Source organism: Lotus japonicus, chromosome 4 (genome assembly GCF_012489685.1).
Source record: "Lotus japonicus ecotype B-129 chromosome 4, LjGifu_v1.2".
NCBI classification, from domain to species: domain Eukaryota; kingdom Viridiplantae; phylum Streptophyta; class Magnoliopsida; order Fabales; family Fabaceae; genus Lotus; species Lotus japonicus.
Genome location: NC_080044.1, coordinates 18,920,801 through 18,937,725, shown reverse-complemented (window position 1 = coordinate 18,937,725; position 16,925 = coordinate 18,920,801). Strand labels below are relative to the sequence as shown.

General features: G+C 37.9%; 1 pseudogene; it reads right to left on the bottom strand.

The window, feature by feature from the left end:
- Window positions 1–8,966: 8,966 nt before the first annotated feature.
- On the bottom strand, window positions 8,967–16,713 carry LOC130715726 (uncharacterized; annotated as a pseudogene).
- Window positions 16,714–16,925: the final 212 nt, after the last annotated feature.

Here is a 16,925-nt window from a genome sequence, read left to right as displayed (position 1 = left end):
AACAGATATACCATGTCTGCTGGAATGGGAGACATTACAGTCAAGAGAAAAGATGGAGGAAGTGCCCTGATCACAGAAGTGTTGTATGTGCCAAATCTGGAAAGCAACTTGATCAGTTTGGGTCAATTGGTGGAAAAGAAGTTCAAGATGAACACGAAAGACAGGTTTCTGCATGTGTATGATACACATGGGAGGAAAATATTCAAGGCACCATTGGCACGAAACAGGACATTCAGGGTGAAGATCTCTGCATTAGATGCTCAATGCTTGAAGAGTGAGACTGTGAAGGATGATTCTTGGCTGTGGCATCAAAGGTTGGGACATGTGAACTTCAAGGATCTCAGCATGATGAGCAACAAAGAATTGGTGATTGGTTTACCTCAGATTTCAATTCCAAAAGAGGTATGTGATAATTGCTTAGTTAGTAAACAACCTAGAAGCAATTTTAGCACAATCACATCACCTAGATCCACTTCTATTCTGCATGTTATATACTCTGATGTGTGTGGACCAATGGAGGCAAAATCACTTGCTGGTAGTAGATATTTTTTGTCATTTGTTGATGAATTCAGTAGAAAGCTTTGGTTATTTCTGATCAAAACCAAAGATGAAGTATTGTCTGGTTTTAAAGCTTTCAAAACTGAGGTTGAGAAACAATCTGGTAAATTCATCAAAGTGTTTAGGACTGATGGGGGTGGAGAATTTTGCTCCAATGAAATGAGCAAATTCTGTGAGGAAAGTGGAATAATACATGAGATTACTGCACCATATACCCCTCAGCATAATGGTATTGCTGAGAGGAGAAATAGGACACTTCTAAACATGATCAGAAGCATGTTAAGGAACAAGAAGCTACCTCAGAAGTTTTGGGGAGAAGCTGCAGTTACAGCAGCATACATTCTTAATAGGTGTCCAACTCAGAGATTAGGGGAGCAAGTCCCTGAAGAGATATGGTCTGGAAAGAAACCCTCAGTTAGACACATGAGAGTGTTTGGATCTCTTGCTTATGTTCATGTTCCTGACCAGAGGAGAAGGAAACTTGAAGACAAAAGTGAAGCAATGATTCTAGTAGGTTATAATCCTACTGGATCCTACAGATTGTACTGTCCTAGAACTGAGAAGATTGTCTACTCCAGAGATGTGTTCATTGATGAAATGAGATGTTGGGATGATTTAGTCAGGAATGAAGGGTCATCATCCACTAAGCAGACCACACTGCATCTTGAGGACTCAGAAGAGGAATCAGAAATCAGACTTGAATCACATGAACCAGAACCAGTGTTGAATCATGCAGCTAGACCCCAGAGAAATAGGAGTCTACCAGCTAGACTGAGAGACTTTGAAGTATTTCCAGATAGTGCAATTGGTGTTGGTGGTGAGTTGATTCACATGGTACTGTTAACTGATTCAGAACCAGTGTCCATAGAAGAAGCAATCACTAGCAAAGTCTGGAAGGCAGCAATGGAGGAAGAAATCAAGTCCATTGAGAAGAACAAGACCTGGGAATTGGTGAATCTTCCTCATCAAAGGAAACCTATTGCTGTTAAGTGGATATTCAAAGTAAAATTGAATGCTGATGGTTCAATCTCTAGGCATAAGGCAAGACTTGTTGCCAAGGGATTTATGCAGAGAGAGGGATTTGATTATTCAGAAGTCTTTGCACCTGTGGCCAGGTTTGAGACTGTGAGACTACTTGTTGCTATAGCAAGCTGGAACAATTGGAATATGTGGCAATTGGATGTAAAATCAGCATTTTTGAATGGGCCACTTGAAGAAGAAGTTTACATACAACAACCACCTGGTTTCATTGTAAAAGGAAGTGAAGAAAAGGTTCTGAGATTGAGAAAGGCACTTTATGGCTTGAAGCAAGCCCCAAGGGCATGGAATAGAAGGATTGACTCCTTTCTTAGCAGTTCTGGGTTTACCAAATGCTCAGTGGAACATGGCTTGTACATTAAAACTGTGAAAGGAGGTGTGCTAGTCATCTGCTTGTATGTAGATGATTTGCTTGTCACTGGTGATAATGAGACTGAGATAGAAGGATTGAAGTCAAGCATGAAGAAGGAATTTGAGATGACTGATCTAGGGAAGTTGTCTTACTTCCTTGGTATTCAGTTTACTCAGACAGAAAAGGGAGTGCTGATGCATCAAGAGAAATACATCTCTGAGATTTTGAAAAGATTCAATATGAAGGACTGCAACCCAGCTGATACACCAGTGGAAGGTAATCTGAAATTGACTAGTGCTGAATCAGAATCAAAGGTAGATAGCACTTTGTATAGACAATTGGTTGGTTGTCTGAGATTTGTGTGCCATAGCAGACCTGAGATCACTTTTAGTGTGGGTCTGGTGAGCAGGTTTATGCATGATCCGAGGCAATCACATCTGGTAGCAGTGAAGAGGATCATCAGATATTTGAAGGGTACTCCAGATTTTGGTGTTTTGTTCCCACATCAGCAGGAACACACTAAGTTACAACTTGTAGCTTACTCGGATTCTGACTGGTGTGGAGATCAAATTGAGAGGAAAAGCACCATGGGCTATGTCTTCTCTTTATCTGGAACCCCAGTATCTTGGTGTTCAAAGAAGCAAACTGTTGTTGCTCTTTCCACTTGTGAGGCTGAATACATAGCAGCCTGTTATGCTGCTTGTCAAGCACAATGGCTGTTAACATTGTTGAATGAATTGGGTTTGAATCTTGGAGAAGCTGTGACACTTATGGTTGACAACAAATCTGCGATTGATTTAGCAAAGAATCCAGTGGCACATGGCAGAAGTAAACACATTGAAGCAAAATTTCATTACCTTAGAGATCAAGTCAGCAAGGAAAGGATCAAGCTCAAGCATTGTGTTACAGATTTGCAGATTGCAGACATTATGACTAAACCTCTTAGAGGTGATAGGTTTAGAACTTTGAGGTTGATGTTAAATGTTGTGAATTGTTGAACTTTGGAATTCAGGGGGGTGTTAGAACGTAATTTCAAAGTTGATTAGTTTGTTAATTAGTCTATTAGTCTTAATTGCCTATGTGGCACTAGCTGATGATGTGGAAGGTGTGTAAGCTAGATAGTATAAATAAGGCTAATTGTACTGAGAAATCAGATTGTGTTGAATAATAGTCAAAACAAAAATTCCCCCCATACACGTGTGTTCTCTCTTTTCATTCAATCATCTTCTTTGTGTTACTCTTGAGATTCCTGGATTAACAAAAACGGCCTATCATCTTGCGTCTGTAACCCAATGAGCATCCTCATCCTTCTGTTTTTTATTAGGTAAATTCTGTGGTACCCATTATATTCCTCTTAATTTTCTTATAGCTCTGTTTTTTCCAGAGAACGTGTCCTATGGGTGATTCCTAGATCACTATAAGAGCTATAAAATCAGTGGGATTCTCTTGTATCCGAATCGAACCCGTTCATCTGGAATTTAATCCCATTCTCCCTCTTTCTGCAACATCAGGGTCGAAAGACATGTCTCGGCACCCCGCAATGTAAGATGGACACCACCAGCTTCTCGTTTGTTGAAATTCAACGTTGACGGCGCTTCTCAAGGCAATCCAGGGTGTAGTGGAATCGGGGGGGGTTCTGCGGAACTCAGACAGCAAAATCTTAGGTTTCTTCTCCATAAACCTGGGCCAAGGCGGGGCTGTAGAAACCGAGATAAAAGCAATTTGGAAAGGTCTCATTTTTTGCAATCAATTCGATTTCAGAAATGTGATCATGGAGAGTGACTCGACTACGACAGTGGGATGGGTTAATACAAGGATAAATAGACTGGCAATGGGTAAATATTCTAAATGAGATTGATTTTCTTATAAAAAAAGATTGATTGCTTGGAGGTGAAGCATAATTCCAGGGAAACTAATGGGATTGCTGACTATCTTGCAAAAAAAGGGTGTTCTAGAACTGATTCAGTCCGGGTTTGTGAGCCTTAATCCCTATCTCTTTGCCCTCTCTACGCTGGCGGGTGAAGGCTTGCTTGGCAAGCTTCATATTTCTGTTGCTCCTCTCTTGTGTACCGCTTTGCCCTGTTACTGTTATCTTCTTGCTTTCTTTTGTTCTACACTGTTATGTTTCTTTTGTTTTAGTTAGTTTTTATCTGTTTTCTTTTGTTGTTGTTACTTTTCTTTGCACTTACTTGGGAAGGTTGTTCCCAAGGCTTGTTACCTTCTATATTTATATATTTGACCTTTCAAAAAAAATATCTTACACTACCTAAATCAATTTTACCCCTTCCTATACTATGTGGCAAAGCCACAAACCTTCAAGAGATGAATATATCAGAAGGTTTAACTCAACCCAAAAGCTAGCTCAAGAGTTAAGGTTTGCACAACTATATATAAACACTTGCTTGGCCACATCTCTAGCCAATGTGGGACTCTAACACACCCCTTCACGCCCAGTGTAGAACATCTAGAGCGTGGAATAAAACAGGTGGCTCAAATATGGGAGGTCTCCACAACAAATGGATCTAGGATGGGGGCCCAGGCTCATGGTCAAACAACCATTGGCTCTGATACAATATTAGAAGGCCTAACTCAACCCAAAAGCTAGCTCAAGAGTTAAGGTTTGCACAACTATATATAAGCACTTGCTTGGTCACATCTCTAGCCAATGTGGGACTCTAACAGAATAATCGCTCCTTCCTCTCTTCTCTTCTTTTTCTCTCCTTTCTCTCATGTGGGCAGCAAGCTTTCCTTCTTCTTCTTCTTTCTATTCTCCTCTGCATAGGTCACTTACAGCTGCCAATGCTTATCAAAAAAAAAAAAAAACTTACAGCTGCCAATCATCTCCATTTTCATGACATGCAATCACCTTCTTCCACTCCATTCCTCTATAAATAGATGGTCATGGTTCTTTAGCCCTTCACACCATCAATTCCCTTTAATTTTCTCTCTCGTTACTCGGCCTCTTTCCTCTCCCTCACTTCTGAGGATTTTCCTTCCTTTATCTCTCTCTTTATCTCCCTCATACGTTCCTAAACTCAGAAGCCATGGAGCTTTCCTCCCATGGCAGCCACCATCATGCTCAAATATCACCAAATTTGTCCCTCTTTGATTATATCACAAAACATGTTCACATCCCTATAAACACTTGATATTCATGTTTCTAGATGTCCAAATATGGGATCTGGAAAGTTTGGCATCGTTATGGGCTGTTCTTCAGCTTGAAGATTCCGGCGACCATACCGAAAAATCAGCACCTTCAAACGTGTTATTCTCCCTCGTCCGAAATCCGATTGAGACGATATCAAAGCCTATGTTATTCTGGAAGCAAGGAGAACCCAACCATTTGGCCAGATCTGATCGCCGCCGCACCTCCGGTAATCTTCTCCGGCGAGTCCTTCGCTGGAAAATTCATAACTTGCCCAAAAATTTTCGGAACTTGTTTTCTGTAAGTTCTCGACCTCCTAAGCTTTTTTTTGACCTCTAATCTTCGAAATTCCTAAAGGAAAGTAATAAAAATCAAGAAATAAGTGATTTTGGGCAAATAAACCAATATTAAGCTACTTTGAATTGAGAACAGATTAAGTTTAAAGGAAAATTAAGGGGTTGAGTCAAGAACAAAAATTGTAGGGAAAATATAAAGAAATTGATTATGAAGTTAGATTTTGAAAAAGTTGAAAAGTGATTTTTGATAAGTGATTTTCCAAAGAAAATGGCTTTTAGGCCCTATTTAGTGAAACAAACATGGCCTAAGAAAAATGAAGGAAATTCAGAATTTAAATTAAATTTTATTAAGAATGATTAAATACTCTAATTAATACATAATTAGGATTATTAAAAGGAAAATCTTAATTATTGTAATTATATTATAAAGTAAATTAACCATGAACATGAATTTGGATGACGATGGCAATACGTGATACCTTTATGATATGGAGGCATGGATGGACTTTAAACCTTAGACTTTGAGATTTATATAGACCTTAATACCTTTGGAGATTATGACCTTAACTATGAGACTTTGATGCTTCCGTTGAAACTTTGACCTAATATTGGACCATCGATGACCTTGTGAGACTTTGATCAGACTATATGAACTCGACAAGGCTTGGACTTGATAAGGACTTACAATCGGTGAAGAAGACTTAATAAAATGAATTAAAGAAATTTAAGAGAAGGCATTACATATATATATGTATGCTTATATAATTGTGTGATATATGATGTTTAAACAGGGATGGTGTATATCATTAGCATACTAACTCTAGTTCATGATTCCGGATAAAGAGGCGACCAATAGACGCCTTAAGAAGATGAAAAACCTTCGACTCTTCACGGATATGCAAAGGAATCTAGGTTAGGGAGGAGGGGTTACCTCTTGGTTGGTAGTTAGAGTTATGTTATGAATTCTATTCGGATACTTGCTAGTTTGTTATCTATAATTGCTTGTGTTGTGTGTTTCATTATACATATGTGTATGTCTTGATGATTGATGATATGGTATTGAGTATGTCTAGATGTGTTATGCCTTGTGATTATCTGATGTGATATTAATGTGAGTTCTCTAGCAATATGACTGCTCCTAATCATATAGCTTCTTGACCAAAGAATGATGTTCGATTGAGTTATGGAATTGTAACAGGTGGTGTGCATGGATTATGGTATCTTTGATGTTGCTGGTTGCATTAGACCGGTGCACGTTATAAGTGGAAATGAAGGAGATACAATGAAAGGATCTTGAAGGCATTATTTGGAAAGAATCAAGGAATAGTTACTCGATGATAGACGAGACGATGATTATCATTTGAAGAAGGACTTTTGCATATATGCAAATGAATTTAGAAATTAATTAGGTGGATATGGACTTAGCTAATCGCATAAAATGTTTATCCATATTACTGAGGTTTTACTGTTAATCACTAAATAACAGGTATATTAAGTTATGGTTCAAGTGAGGATTTTGAATGCCTTCAAGAGAATTTCTCAAGTGTGAGTAATATGGACTGTGTATGGTCTTGAGCAGGAAAGGGGGAGATGATTGACAATTTATTGTGATATTTTTCATGCATCATTGTTTATTTCAGGAAGTATAAGGAGTAGGAATGTGCGACAACTTCCACTTAGGTGGCACTACAGAGGTGGAGTGGCATGTGGATAATACAGTGGTTCGACTCAGCATTAAGCCATGAAAGGGGTCACGTGTGTTCAGACTTAGTGTAGTGGGAAGACCATGAGTGGCTGTGTTATCCTAACAAGACAGCTGAAATGGTAATCATGGCTCGGTAAAGAATGGACCTGGGATGGTGCCATATTTCCAAGCGGTGTTCCAAAGTGAAAGGCTGTGAATAGCCAATGGGCCCAGCATACAATTTAGACATTTATTTGGTTGTCGTGGTGGCTTGCATTGCATAATTGCGTTTTCCCTGTGATTGATTATATGTGATTGATAGACTGATGATTTTGTGTGTATGTGCTTGCTAGTGATCGTGGAATAACTTATAGGCCGATAGTCCAAAAGGGACTCGTGGCATAAGCCTATCTTTCACCCATGTCACCCATGTTGGTAGCTCACTCCCTCCCACTTATTTTTTTCAGGTACATGCTTAAGGTGGGCTTGGGAAGAGTCAAGTTCGAGTCATACTGAAGCTATTGAGCCATGGTAGTTGTCGGTGAGTAGAACGCCACGAAGAGAAGACGTTAGTGATTAGTGTATGTCGGATAGATGATGTCAGAGATGAGTTTATGTTAGAGGGAAGATGTCAGAGATTAGTATATGTCGGAAAGCAGACATTAGAGATTAGCGTAAGGTGTGATTAAGTGATCCATATAATGTAAATTAGATTGAGGAAAAGAGTAGATGATTCTACTGTGGAAGGAAGCAAAACTAAGTGTATAAGAGTGTGCGAGAAAGTGAGACTTGTTGTATGTGAGAGTTGGAAGAAAAATTTAAAAAGTTTGTGTTTGAAGTGGTCACCACATAGGGCCTTGGGTAGAGAAGCTTACCGTCATTGGTTAAAGCTTGTAGCAAAACTTCTATAAGTATATTTGGTTTTTGGGTAGGTTTCGGTGCATTGCTTTCTTGCGATTCTCCGGTGCGAAAATCGTAGGGAGGATATTGGATCTATGAAATCATTGCATTTTGGATTAAGTGGTCAAACCATACTTTATTTCATTATACTTCTTATGTTATGAACATCCATTGTTGCCTCCGAGTGATGGCCTTGTTAAGGCTGGATGTATGAGTATCTATGGGTAGATGTATGCATGATAAGTTTTGGAAATGTTTTGAAAAGAAAGAAAAAAATATACTCGTAATTGTGAAACCTTTATGAAAATTATTTCCTATTTTTTTTTTAGTAGGTTACTATTTGTGACCTCTGAAAGTCATGGTATTACAATATTCGACAACCTATTGTGGATATCACCTTATGCAATTGTGTGGTCTATGTGGTGAAAAAGAGATGCAGCTTATTTTAATCAGAAAGTGTGCAATCGCCTAAATATATGAAAGGTGCACATGATTAGGATTGCAAGGTGGTGAAGGTAAGTTGTCTTTACGATGTAGATCAATTCTCCACGTACTTCACAAGGATTCATCTGAAATCTCAAATTTTGAGTCGCAAACTAATAGCATGGATACCTCCTTCATATGGAATTCTCAAAGTCAATGTTGATGATGTTTCCAAAGGGCGCCCCGTAGCAGTAAGATTGGAGGTGTTGTAAGATATTCGAAAAAGAAAATTCAGGGATACTTCTCAAAGAACATGAGGGTTGGCTTTTCTTATGAAGCTAAGGTAAACGAAATTTATCATGTCATTTTTTCTGCCAATAATACATGGTTAGAAACATAATTATTGACTGTGATTCTTCTCTTGCGGTGAGTTAATTAAACTTCCCGAGAAGTTAATTAAACTTCTTTTCTTATCTTCATTTCACTATGTATCGAAGCTTAATCATACAAAGTTTTAGGAGTCATTATCGATAATGAACACAATTTTATTCAATAAAGTTGTTGATATAATCATATACCACATTGTCCACCTGGTCCACCATAGAGAAAAGCTTGCTCATAGTCAGTTCCTTCATAACCATGGTACTGCAAGTCATAACAATTAGGTGTAGTATCGCAATTTGACTTCATATATTTAGGATTTACCCTAACTTCATTGTAATTTGAATCTATGATCTCCAGATTTGACATGAAACCGGAATTTCTATATAACTCCCGAGGTAACCTCCCACTACCCATTGGAGGACTCATCACATTGGGTGGAGCATATGTTTCACCACCGTATCTTATCACAGATGAGCCATGACTTAAGTGAGTAAGTAATTGGTTGGGCCAATAACCAACTGCCCATGAACTCGTACCAGCAATTAACCACCAATGTCCTGTGGATTGATCCTACAAATATTCAAACATTTAAAAGAGACAAAATAATTTGTCTGCTAATGATAATTATTAATCATATCTAATGAAAAGGTAATATTTTATAAAGCATAAATGAACTAAAAATATGAATATTAATAGGTTTTCTATATTTGTTTTAATCTATTTCATATGTTATTTCTCATTTTATCATGTTTTAAATATCTTACAAACATATTAAAACAATTATTTATAAAGTAAATAAAATTTACTTAACAGATAATTTTTTTTTAAAAATGAAAGTATTATTCATAAAGATTCAAGCATGAGGTAAAGGTTCTCATGACATATAAAGTATAAAAAATTGTGCTTCCCAAATAGTAAACATTCCCCAAAAAAATTTCCTCACAAAAAATTTATTAGAAGATTTATTATTAAGGTTGTTTATTCTTATTTTTGAGTAAGTTTAACTTTATTATTAAGTTTCTACAACATTATATGGAATAATTTATTTTATATATAATTACAATAGACTTAAATTTATATTTTTTGGAACAGATTTTAAAGGGCTTGTACTTTCATGAAGGTGAAGGAGTAACAATTTCATACACTCTTATGCTTTAAAATTTACTTACTTGTTTGACTTTGAAAGGATATGTATTTTTTTCTGTCGATCCGATGACAGAGCTAGGACCAAGGATTTCTCCAAAGGTAAATTCTCGATGGACTTGCACAAAACCTGGGCATTGATGATTAAAGCATCCAGTTTTTCTAAAGCCATCTGCCTGCATATATTTTTCTAAATTAGAATAATCACATTTTCTTTTTGAAATAAATACAATCCATTAATTTAAGAGTCTTACTGTCCAATAGGCGATCAAACACACTTGACTGTCCCCATATAAGTTAGGATGAACCTGTCACGACAAGGATAATATATTTAAGAAGATTGAACGTAGAATAAATATAATAAAAAGTATCATAAATACAATGTTTTCCATCTTTCTACAATGTCATGAAATAGAAATAAAAACGGTATAAACAAGATAAAAGTTAACTTACACCACATCCAACTTGTATACTATTAAGATTTGTAGCTGGACCACCCTGAATCCAAATTTGAGATAAGCTATATTGGTTTGCTTGAAGCGATAAGTTATACACGACAGCTTGTGCACTGGCTCCATGAAACATCATATTTTGGGTTGTGCTAAGGGTAGCAAACTAGAATATAGTAAGATATTATTGACAAGTGATGAACACGTTTACAAGTTTTATATAATTACTCTAATATATTCAATAAACATGAGATAAGCATTATTAAAATTTGCGATATTTGGCCCATTTATTTGTTTTTGCACAGAAATATGTTTTTAATTTAGAACTATAAATATGAATTTTAAAGAAAAATAGCCAAACTAAAGTAATGTTTCTACATAAAATTTATAATAGTAACTCATCAAATAAAAAGGTTAAAGACCAAATATTTTTAATTGAACCGACTTACATGATGCCTAGGGCGACTTTGAGAATATTGATTTAACCCATCAAGTTGTGATTTTGAAGTAGACGTATTAATCTTCTGCTCCCTGATATTGGTCTTGAAAATAGGCACTTTTCCTATTGGACATCTTTTTCTGGAATGCTTATCTTTATTATCTCTACCAAGTTGACTGGTACTCGTCGTAAAAGTTGGAAAAAGCTTTGTCACAATAAGAAAAAAAAATGTTGGATTCAATTTAAAAAATTGTGAATAAAAAATGACAAATACCAGGATTGATTAAACTTTCATCTTTTTTTAGGTAATGTCAAATGATTTTATCTTTTATGTAAGATTGAAAAAATTAACCTTAAAAATGGTTTAAGCGCAAAAGATAGTTTACCTGGATTTTGTGATTTTTCAGTAAAGGATGTTGAAAAGCAGGTTGCTTGTACATATCAACACAATCAAAAGCATCATGCATTGGACGCCAAATTTTTTACCAAATGAAAATTAAAAAAAAATCATACCTTGATAGTCAATCGAAGACTTCTGTAACACCCCGATTTCGGTGGCGTCACTTTAGTAACCAAAAAGAAACTTAATGCGGAAAAACGTGAATATTTTTTTTCGATAATATAAACAAGACTGAAATAAATAAAACTCTAATGCGAAAGTTAACAGAACTAATATACAATAATAATTACAGCCCCCGCTGTAGAAACAAACCACGCCACGAGTAAACCTCCAGTGACGGAAAGTAAGAAAGTAGCGCCCGTAGGCAATATGTACAGTCCAAAGAAAAAGGTAAGTGTCCGCAACACCATCCCTCAAAACTGAGAATAAGTTAGCCCAATCGGCCTGAAACAAGACCTCCTAAGTCCAACCAACTCTCTGTGATTCCCGTTAAGAAACCACACAAAAAGCTATAGGCGGGAAACTACCCTGTCCCCAAAGAAACAAATAATGGTCAGAGCTAAGACTCTACTCCTACACTAATCCTATCTCGAGGAGCTCACACCAGCACGCAAAACTATGTGCTAGCATGATCGTCGTCTGAATTTGAATCCAGAACGACCAAGTCTACAAACACTATCCGTCCTCCCCTCGCAACCGCGATGCGCTCCGGTGCTGGACTCACGGGCTTAGGGCCCGAACCATGATCATCAATGATAGCAACAGTGGGTGAGCTGGACTCCGCAGAAATGCCTCCCACAGGCTCCTCCTCTGAGGGGTCCTCATCATCAGAAGATGACGGTGGTGGTGCTCCCACTCCTGGTCCGCAGTGCACGCCGGGCGGCAAGTTGAAACTGACAGTGCTCCTCCTCAGCACTCCTTCCATCAAGTGTCCTACTCTGTCTACCCGATCCTCCATGATGCTCCCCGAGTACTTCGCGCGATGGTTAGCGGGGTCGACCACCCACGCGCCGGGGTCATCCTGATCTATCATCTCATATCTAGTCCCCCCCAAAGGGTGGACCATCGTGAACCAGTCCGCTAAAGACATCTGACAATGGGCGTAGTCCGCCAAAACACACACAGAAGACGCGAGGGTCAACTCCAAAGAATTATGTAAATAATATCACCAATAGATACAGATAAGAGATTAGCCACTTAGGCTTATAGCTAGAGATAGCATCCTAGGATTGCATATTCCACGATGAATATAAACGACAGTAAATACAAATAGCATGCATCAAATAGGATTAACAATTATCAATCACACTCAGCAACTAAGTCAGTATGCATGTTGCATGAAATGCAGATGACGGTTAACCCAGTTAACCAAATGAATTCCGGAAAGGATGGACATCAACGAATCAGCCCTAGCACCAGCCACGGTGGGACCATTTCGGCCCGCGTGCCTCTTATACCAACAACAACGGTAGTCAGATCAGCATAAAACCCGAAGGCCTGCCATTTCAGTCTGCTACTAAGAGTCGCCTAATAGCGCTCTTACGCGGAAATCCGGGTCTTATGACCATTTTGGAATCCACTGAGGTCCGAAGTCCGTCTCGTGTTAATACCTCATTAATGGTGCATGAATGCGAAATGATTAGCCAAACAACGTCTCCGACCTCACTCGACACGTCGCCACGTGTTCTAGCTAAATTAATGTCTCTAAAAGCTTACCCTAAGGTAAAGTCGATTCTGCGACAAAAGACACTTCTTTACAACAACACATAACTCATGATGATCTCCAAATCATCCGACTCATCTCCATCCGATGGTCAAAAACTGCTCAATGAGCAAAGAGTATCAACGTACTCGGAAACTACCCGTTTCCCGGACTTATCTCTCAGATAGCCCAACAACACAACTGCTCCCAGAGCACAAGAGTATCAACATACTCAAAACTTCTTAACATTCTCAACACTTGGATCCGACGACACTTCTCATATTCCAAAACTAAGATTTGCATCCTAAGCTTCCTTTCGAGTTTGTTATCATTATTTGAAGATTTAGAGGTTGTTTAATGTCTTATGAATTTTCCTTATAAAATAATTTCCATTTAATCTTATCGCAAATCTTATGAGTTTTCAACATCCCATAATCCCAATTAACTCCCCGAGAATGTCTCGATCCACTATAACCATAACAAGGCCCGAATCTTCGTTCGTCCTATCAAACTTTCCCCAAAATCTCAAAATAAAATCGGCATGACCTGCCCGTTATTCTCACTCCTCAGTATCACAGATATCAGTGAAAAGACATAATAAAATCAGCATAGTCAACAAACATGTCATATATCAACACATCCTAGAATAATCACGTAGCACTTAGCATATAAAGCATACATCACACATCCTAGATTACCCACTTAGCACGTACCATGTAATTCAATCTCAAAAACAGTCAGTAGATGAATCATCTACATTGTCAGCCGAAGCCTCAGAAAACATTTTTCCAGTCAAACACAAACAAGTGCATAAACAGTAAATCAAGTCGAAAGCATCGACACCTAAGCATTAACTAAGGATTCAGTGAGTAGCCCTCACCTGTAGATTCTCCGGGATTCTCCTCTAGCGTTCCCTCACAATCAATGCCTTGCTCTTCAGGAAATTCCTCAAAAGCACCTTTAGAGCAAAACCACAGAAATCAATCACAATGAGTCAGAAACTCAGCAAACAATACTCACTAAGGTTACACGAAGTAGTATATACTCCGAGGTACGATAATCTAGCGCGAAAGAACAAGTTTTCGAAAAAGGAATTTTCTTCCTCCCCCCCTAGGGTGCTCGGCCACTATTGGTAATTAGGTGGGTCGATTTTTCTTCGATCAAACTTGGTTCCTAGGTTATTATTAGTCGTAACTAAGGGTATTCTAAACTCGGAAAAATTATCGGATCGAAAACTGTCGTAGGGGTATTTTGGTCAATATTTTTAGCTTAGAATTTCAAAACTGAAATTTCGAAAAGCAAATTGGATGGGGACGTCACCAACGACGCTTATGACAACTAATCCTACTAGCACTAAGCTAAGGCGATAGTTTTCAGCCCAAAGGACGAAGCTTTGCCCCAAAATGGGTATTTTAAGCAGAATTGAAACTCGACAGTAGTTTTTCGAGAATCGGCGCAGTATTATTAGCTAAACATGCTCTTGGGCACGTAGGGAAGATTTTTAGATAGAAAAATGAAGTTATCAGGATAGTTTTGCAAAAACCTCAAAACTATGAGCACAGAAAGACATAGAGAAAAGTTACGGAAACGACGATCAGAGGTAAGGATTAGCGACTATACCTCGATACCTTCAAGTAGCAACTGTTGAATCAACGATCAAGCAAGAAATGAAGAAAATCTCTTCTCCTCCTCTTGTGAAGCTCGCGGCCTTGGTGGGAAGAAATGGGTGAGTTTTGTGATTTTTCTCATCTTTCTTGCTATATATAGAGGATGGAAAAACGCGGGAAAATGAAAGTTTCGCGATTCCGATTTTTCCGGCTTCATTCTCCGTGAATTCTAAGATAGGTTTTGGCGACATAATACCAAAACTCAAAAGAGGTTTCCTTGTATTTTAGGTGACTAATGCAAAGTCGGTGTAAAACTATTTTACCCGATAAGTTACTTTTTGCATTGAATGTCGGAAGAGAAAACTTCCTTCTGAAGAAAGATTGAAATCATCAAGAGAAATGGGTGTACGCGTGTGGAATCTTCATTTGAAGCTCCGAATAGAAAAAGTATTCATCGTCGGTTGATTATAGGGTTCTTGAACTATCAGGGTTCTAGTTTCGGCAAACTTCCGAGGATTGGAATCGGACGTTCGTAGATTCTAGGGTTTCGCCTCGAAACGATTATCGTATAAGGAATAAGAGAAGTTCTAACATTTCTCTGAAGATTTTTGGAATTAATTTCCATCGTGTCTTAAAGTGAAAACTAGCTATTTACTAGGGTTTCTGCCCTAGGTTTAAGCGTATATCGATCGTACTATACCTTTTATCGATTTTGATGTAAGATCAAGTTTTGATCTAGTAGTACAACTCTATGTTTTGATGATTACAAGTTAACCTTTTGATATGAACAATTGTGGTACTCTAACGTGTTTTTCTGAGTGTGCTATTTACAGGCTCTGACCTCTATTCAATCTCACACAAATCAGAAGCACTGTGCTTAAAGAGTGTCCCAAGCAACGCTTTCGCATTCACCATGTTCAGTATGAACAGTGGAAAAGCTTCAGAAGTTCTGAAGTTATACAAACTCTGATGTGGACTCAGTCACTAGAAGTTCTGAAGATCCAAAAAGTCTGATAACCAAGAAACACTGAAGGTTCAGATGTTCTGATGGTGTAGAAGACTCTGAAGATCCAGAAGCTGAATAGTGGTAACTCTGATGTCCAGAAGCAAGATACTCTGAAGACCATGTACTTCCCTCTGAGTTCAGAATCAGAAGATACAATGGTCAGAGGATCTGGGCTTTCCCTCTGACTCTGATCAACCGGCTTCACAAGTTCCAACATTTCCAACATGAAGCATTCCCCTGATCAGAAGTCTCCTAGGTTTTAAGGTCAAGTCGCTATCCAAGTACAAAAGCAACTGTACCTTCCTGACGACCTACCTAACAGTCTCAGACACAGCAGAAGCTGGATTTTCCAGAACTGCCCTCCAACGGTAGCATTTCCCATGCAACGTTCAACCCTAATCCTTGGAGTATAAAAAGAGGTTGAAGACTGAAAGAAGCGGCTAGAAGCATTCACATACGCGCAAGACAAATTCAAATTCTTCTAAGCTTTCTTTCATCTGAAATTTATTGAGTTTACTATTAGCTTTTTAGAAGCAAATCTCTTGTAAACAATTCTTTGATAAACAATTTGTTTAGTTCCTTTAGGAGATCAAGGTTGATCGGATCCTAGAGAAGACTAAGAGAGTGAATCTTAGTGTGAGCTAAGTCAGTGTAATTGTTAGTCACTTGTAGGTTTCAAGTGCAGTTGTAACTCTTACCTGATTAGTGGATTGCCTTCATTCTAAGAAGGAAGAAATCACCTTAACGGGTGGACTGGAGTAGCTTGAGTGATTTATCAAGTGAACCAGGATAAAATCCTTGTGTGCTTTTCTATCTCTTATCTTTAGCACTTAAGTTCTCGAAAGATTTGTCAAAATCTTTAAGGTGGAAGCTTTATCTTGAAAACGTTATTCAAACCCCCCCTTTCTACCGTTTTTCATACCTTCATTTGATACAATCCTTAGACTTTTCCTGAACTTTCTCCTTCATAAATTTATTTCATTGAGTAAACTCTTGTTCAGGTTTCCCTTCACGATACATCAACCCTATTCGCGAATAAGAATTTTATTCACTTGGTATAAACTTAAAAACTTGGGTCTTACAACTTCATAGAACAAAAGTTGTGATTATCATACCTGGATTCTTCCACCATCAACTTCATAGCATCATACACACAAACTAATAATCAGAAAGAGAAAAAATGCCATAACTTTTAGTTAAGCAATGCTACTTTTTGGGACATACATATCAGGTATGTGCTTGTGCTTTTATATATATATATATATATATATATATATATATTTTTGGGAGAATAACTTTAAAATTTTTAATTTAATATAAATGGCCGGAATTGATTTAAGTTAGATATTATCATCATCGCTGACGTATAGTCAAATGATATATATTATTGACTTTCATC